Source organism: Primulina huaijiensis, chromosome 14 (genome assembly GCF_012295235.1).
Source record: "Primulina huaijiensis isolate GDHJ02 chromosome 14, ASM1229523v2, whole genome shotgun sequence".
Classification (NCBI taxonomy): Eukaryota; Viridiplantae; Streptophyta; class Magnoliopsida; order Lamiales; family Gesneriaceae; genus Primulina; species Primulina huaijiensis.
The window spans coordinates 20,303,686-20,311,105 of record NC_133319.1 but is presented as its reverse complement, the minus strand read 5'-3'; positions in this window follow the sequence as shown (position 1 = coordinate 20,311,105).

Below are 7,420 nucleotides of genomic sequence, written 5' to 3'. Positions count from 1 at the left end.
TTTTTTTACATTTACACTTACCATACTACCTAGACAGGTTAGAAAACTAATCATTAAACAAAATTATTCAATCCAAGAGCATGCATTGAAACATAATTTTATTCCTAAATTTCGCGTAATGTCATGTCGATCGATAAATATATCATTTGTCGTTAGATCAAGTTCGTTAACCGATCATGCATGGAAAAATAATCTTATTCGTAAATTCTTCGTAACGTTTGACATGCGATATCTGCATATATATTAAAATAATAGCTTCTCTATCCACTTAAATATTTTTGTGTCAAGTGATTTTTATGTGAACAAATTCTAGAGATTATATTAAAACTAAAATTTTAGAAATTTTTTTTTGTAAAAGATTAATTAAAATAAAAAATATGATAATTTTAGCGATTCTTTTAAATTTATGATAATTTAAATATTTATTTGCATTGAGAATAATGTGTATGGTAATTTAAATTTAGACAAAATGGAACGAATCTTGCATTAAATTTGGTGAGATAGTTTTGTTTCGATGCTAAACATTATATATAATTATAAAGATGGATAAGTTTGTCTACCTAAAAAAGCACGGCCTGTGTCACCAAAATTAGTTAGTATATGTCCTTTAACTTTAATAATATTGTATAATTTTCCTATAAAACAATCTAGATATTCAATCAAAATTAAGAAGTTTAAATATTATTTTTGACAATATTTCTAATAATTAATTAGAAAAATTATTTTAAATTGATAATTTAGCTATTTTATTTGACAAAAACTTGTGTGTAACAGTCTCACAGGTTGGATTTTGTTAGACGGATCTCTTATTTGGGTCCCCCATGAAAAAGTATTAATTTTTATGCTAAGAGTATTAATTTTTATTGTGAATATCGGTAGGATTGACTCATCTCACAGATAAAGATTCATGAGACCGTCTCACAAGAGACCTACTCATTTTATTTTATGATGTTTTATGATTTTTTTTTTGTTGTGAGTAATTTGTTATTTAAATTTAAACTTAGATAAGAATGAATCATATTTTTTTTCGAATCAAATGAATCAGATTTTGAATACGGGAATAAGTAGATTAAATTAATATAAAATTTTATTTTCTACATAGTAAATTTTGGATAAAATGATATCAAAATAAATTTTTCTACTACAAAGTTGATGTTTGCTATATTTTGTTTTGTTCTAAAAATAATTGACTTTTGAAAAAGAGATTATCTTTTGTATAAAAAAACATAAATAAATAACTTAAATAAAAATAATTCAGAGATAATTATGTACCAGTATAAACGTTTGCGTGATTCTTCAGAGTAAAATAATCACTAGAAAAAAAAATTGAGTTTACAAAATCAACATTATTGATTCTATGAAAAACTAAGACTTAATTCTTCTCTCCAAGAATTTGAGAGAATTTCACAATAAATTTTTCTACTACAAAGTTGATGTTTGCTATATTTTGTTTTGTTCTAAAAATAATTGAATTTTGAAAAAGAGATTATATTTTTGTATAAAAAAACATAAATAAATAACTTAAATAAAAATAATTCAGAGATAATTATGCACAAGTATAAACGTTTGCACGATTTTTCAGGATAAAATAATCGCTAGGAAAAAATTTGAGTTTAGAAAATCAACACTATTGATTCTATGAAAAACTAAGACTTAATTCTTCTCTCTAAGAATTTTTCTCTCTCTCCGCTCTCTCTTCTTTTTTGTGCATAGCATATGATCCTTATATTTATAGGGGTGCTTTTCCTTAAAATTGTTTTCTTGATTAGATAGCTATAAATCATGGTAAGATAGAGCTTATAATAAATAAATATTCTTAAGCATATCAAATCATATCTAGAGTCAATTTCTATAGAAGTTTAGAAAGGCAAAACTCTAAAGAGTATGTCTCTTGTGAGACGGTCTCACGAATCTTTATCTGTATGATGGGTTAACTTTATCGATATTCACAATAAAAAGTAATACTCTTAGCATAAAAGTAATACTTTTTCATGGATGACCCAAATAAGATATCTGTCTCACAAAATACGACCCGTGAGACCGTCTCAAACAAGTTTTTGCCAACTCCTTAATCAATTATTTAACAAAATCTTATCAATAAGAAAAATAAAATTTTAAAAAATAAATTATATTTTGGACCCCAAGAATTATTTTTTCTCTCAATTTTTATGTAAAAATTAGATATTGTAATAAAATAAAAAAACTTAAGAATGAATTTTATTTTAATTAATTATTGTTCGGAGTGCTCAAGAGATATGAAAGTTATAGGTGACGTAAATTAATAAAATAAGTTTTAATTTTTTTAAATTTTTTATTAAATAAAAATAGAATATTTTCGTAAAATCGAGATAGATATACTTAGGTATTACTCCTTAATAATATTAAAAATAAATTATTATTACTTAAAATATAATATTTATTAAAAAAAAACAAATTCTTCTATCAATGATGATAACATGCATGAACTCTTGATTTTTCTGTATTTACAAATTCTTAGAATGTTGATTTTTATTTTATTTTATTTGTATAATTTTTGTGGAGCAACTTTTCAGCTCTGTTTGAGGGCGTTGTATTCTTTGATTATTTTTCATTAGAATTAAATATTACAATTAATTTTATGTATTAAAAATTAAAACGCACAAAAGGAAATCCGAAATCTCGATCCCAAGTGTCAAACATCTATAAAATTTTGAATTGTTGGTTTTCATTACAAACTAATGAGCAATTTAAAAAATATTTGTAACTTAATCGGCTTAACAATGAAAAGACTAAAGAAATAAAAAATTAAATAAGTGTGTATAAGATATTGAAGACAATATGAGAGACAGAAAGTGTGGGTATCGATTAATTTTGTGAAATATATTTTTAAAACTTATAAATCTAAATCAAAGAATTCATTTCTTGCAAACCTGGATTTAAGCGCAATTGTTTAAATAATTCGAAACAAACTTTTAATATAATTCTAAAATTCAAATTTTAAGTACACAATTTAGAAAATCCAACTCAAAAGTTTATATTTTAGATTTTAAGGGCACAGGCTTGTAAAATCCAAACTAGCATGTAGAATTAAAGTAGGAAAAAAGAAAAAGAAAAAGAGAAATGATGTAGTTCAATTATTTCAATTTCAATCATAATTTGAATTTTAAGTGAAAAAACTTATAAAACTTAATTCAATATTTAATAGATGGTAAATTTGAAGTTTTAAGTGTACACAACTTACAAAATTCAATTAGAATCAAACAACAAATAGTACAACGATTTGTCAGAATACATACAACACAATGTATATAATTGATACATAATTCTTATGTCCATTAGAAGTCACTAAAGTTTCATATTTCATTTCGCAAGATATACATATCATATCTTGAATTGTCATCAATGAATATAATGAAATATTCTTCTCCTATTTAAGGAGTCATATAACTTTACAATAAATGGATTGAGACCATTTATATTTAAACGCCTATCCTATTTGATGATATAAAATTTTAGGTATATGATTGATCATTTTGTAGTTTAAATTTAAGATATTGAGTTTCATTCCCATTTTTTGTTTATTTAGTTTCAAGAATCTTCTTAAAATCAATATACAAAGTATTGAATTTTGCGCAGAAGTGGTATTCTTATAAGGTGTGATCACGCCTTGTTAGAAGACATCTTCAACACAAAGGTAACAAAAATTTTACTATTTGAAAAAAAATAAAATTAAAAATAATAAGAACAAAAATTTGGGTTGCCTCCCAAAAGCGCTTGATTTTTAGTCGTCGGCTTGACCCTCAAAAGCACTCATTCAAAGAGCGGCTGACGCCCAAAGTACATGTCATATGACACCATATATGGGTTTTGGTTCCATGTGCTCTCAAGTTTGGCTTGATGTATGCAATGTAAGCTCGTCTCCTCAACAAAACGTGACTTTAAATAATAGGCATGAGATGAGAATATCATCGTTGGCTCTTGAAGAACAAAATCTGTTGAAATCGGCAATGGATAAAGACAAGAATCTCCTATATGTATGTATGATAATATTATCGATGAGCTCAAATCGATAGTCTCGGGAGCTTGTTCATCTCTCAACTTCATTTGTGTCTCATCTTCGTTTGATATTTCTTCCAAAACTTCTTCAAACTGAGGCTCAACAGTTTCCTCATTCAATGCCACACGCTTGTTTACCATATCATTCAATCGACTTATGATTATTTCAAGACTATATCCCTCATCTTCTTGATGCTCGAAAAGTTGGTATGTAAAATCAGATTGGCTAATTTCTGGAGTGTATTGGTGGTTCCAACTCTGCAGCGAAGGATCCCAATACTGATGGTAGTCAAAGTCGGCCATATCATTTAGCAAATATATGACACTGTCTTCACGTCGACTAAGTAGTGAACTACCAGTTGTTAGTGCTCCATTAAATATCCATCTTCGTGTAACTGTATCTAAACCTTTAAGAAAAAGTCGAATAAGAACATAGTTAGAAAAATCATGATTCATGAATGTTGTTGCTAAATAATTGAATCTCTCCCATGCTGCGTAGAACGTCTCTTCGGTTTGTTGGACAAAACTTGTGAATACTTGTCGATGAAACATCTCGAAGTGTTTCACAACAAAAAATTCTCAAATTCTTCTTTTATTGATTAATCACCTGTGCAAGAAGAACGAGACATAAAAAAAATAACAATAACAAAACTCGAAAAAAAACTAACCTTGCACCGTTCCCCGGCAACGGCGCCAAAATTTGGTGTGTTGTCGTTATGCCACCAAACTTAAATTCCTACTCTCTAAATAAAATTAGTAACAGTGAGCAGGGTCGAATCCACAGGGAACGGGGGATAATTCCTTTCGAGTAAAATGCAAATAAAGGAGGGATTTTGGGATATCAATTTAATAAAATACTAAACTAAATTTATCCAAGAAAGGAAAATAATAAATTTAAATGATAATTAATCATTTAGAATAAAATGAAAAATTTAATACGAGAAAGATCTGATTCAAGGGAGTTCTACTATTTAATTATATCACTGTTCATCGGCAAACAAATAATTTATTCAAGTTGTTCCAAACAATTAACTTTAGAATTATAGGGATAGCCGCTAAAATTCATGTGTTTTCCTAAATTAATTGACCGAATCCAGCATCCAGTCAAAACTTATCAATAACCAACTGGGCACGCTAGCGTTCCATATTAATTAACGACAACTTTTAGATTTATGAAANCATTTGAATTCATTCATTTGGTGGAGGATGTGATATATTTGCAAGTNTTTAGATTAAATATATTATGATAGCACAACACATCTAATCTATGCTACTCATGTACCAAGCATTCATGATAATTACGGATCACTGAATTCATGGTTAGCATTAGAAAATCATATATCGAATTAAATTGTCAGATTAATTAATATACAATATTCATATAATTAAATCATAAATCGACAAATACTTGGAATAAAAAGAATATTAAATTTAAGAACGAATACCTCACAGTGATAAATTAAACAGTAAAAACAACCCTTAAATCAGAAATAAAACTTAGCCTAGAGTTGAGGAGAAAATCCTTGCGCCTTTTTTGTTCTTCTTTCACGTGTGTTGGTGGAAGGAATTGTAGAGTTCTTTCTTGTTAATCTTCCTTCTCTCCTGCCGTNTACGTGAGTTGTGTAAGTCAAAGAAGGAAAAATTGGGTCCAAATAATATCAAAGCCCAATTATCTAAAATTNATTTAAAAATTAAAACCTAATAACTAAAATCTAAAAGATATTAGGAAATATCCTCCAAGAACATAGAGTTTTTTATGGAAAAAACTCTATTTTTTTATTTCTTCCTTGATATAAAAATTCATCAACTCTCACTAGGCAGCCGAAGAGTAGTCACAAGGCGTGATCACGCCTTATTCAAAAACATCTTCTGAATTTTTCTGCTCCACGTCTTCCACTAAGATCATATCGGCAACTTTAATTGTGATATAAAATCACCTTTTTTAGCCCAAATTTATCGTAAGAGTAGAAAACTTTCTTCTACAATAAAATCACATAAAAATGTGTCAATTAAGCATNAAAACTTCCACCTACAATAAAATCACACAAAAATGTGTCAATTAAGCACGTTGGAAGTGGTAACAACGAGATATACGACAATAAAAATACAAACTATTATGAGCCTATCAATGGTGCTTATGGGATATGACAATCATCTCCCAAGATACAACGACTTCCAATTCGTAATAGTATCACTACAAATCACGAGTTCGATAACGGAAAAATCTACATCTTCTTGAGGCTTCTTGAGGTCATCAGAGCTCTTATGTTAACTTCCAATGTTCCAAAACATTTTTTGGGGATTGGCATTCTTACTGCAATTTACTTGATCAATCGCATACCTTCTCGGGTCCAATTCACTTTCAAGCCCCAAATCAAGTCCTCTTAAAGAACTATCCTGATACCCTACTCCTATCTACTCTTCATCCTAAGATATTTGGGTGCACTGTATATGTTAATGTATCTCAACATCTTCGGAGCAAACTTGACCCAAAAGCCACTAAATGCATATTTCTTGGATACTCTTCAAACCAAAGAAGATATAAGTGTTATTCTCCCATTGCAAAGAAATTTTACGTTACCATGGTGATGTAACCCAGGTGAAAGGAGTGACTTGGGTCGGGTACTCTACCGGGTTTGCTATCAATATATCGACGGAAATATGAGTTGGACGTCCGGACTAAAAGCTTCTCTCCTCCCTTGATCGGCTTGAGAGATCTGCGAACAAGAAAGTAACCACGTGAATGGGCGCCGGAGGGGTGTTCGGCGTGACCACTCCGATGCTTAAGTCAGTAGGGAACTCAAGCAAGAAAACCAATGTAACCAAGCGATGGCTGTGTAATTTGTGTAGAGAGTAGAGAGTAAATGAACAATAAATGAGAGTATTTAATGTGTCAATAGATAATAAATGTAAAGATAGAACCTGATATTTATAGTAGAGGATGCAATGATGACCTCGTTCCTTGTGCTGATTATTAATTATAGAGGGGCGGCTGATTATACCCTATTATTCTGACATGTCAAATCTCATACTAGTCACATCCAGCCCACCTGATTTATCAACTACTTATGTTACTTGTCAGAGATAGGTCAGCTGCGCACACCCTACGTTGTCGGCGCCATTAAATACAGCATTTATATCGAAGTGGTCCGAGTAGAAAGTCTCCCGGAAGCTACATGAGAGCCCGGGCCCTCCAGGGACCGTGCTTCCTTGACGACCTATTCCAATATACCAGCTTTACTATCTCATGAATAATCACCCTCCCTGATCCGGGCACTATCCATGACCCGGCTACATGTCCCGGCTCCATGGCCCGAGACATTCCAGGGTATCATCACTCCCTCCTTAAATAGTCGGGCTAGAGTTATACTCGCTGTCCCGAATA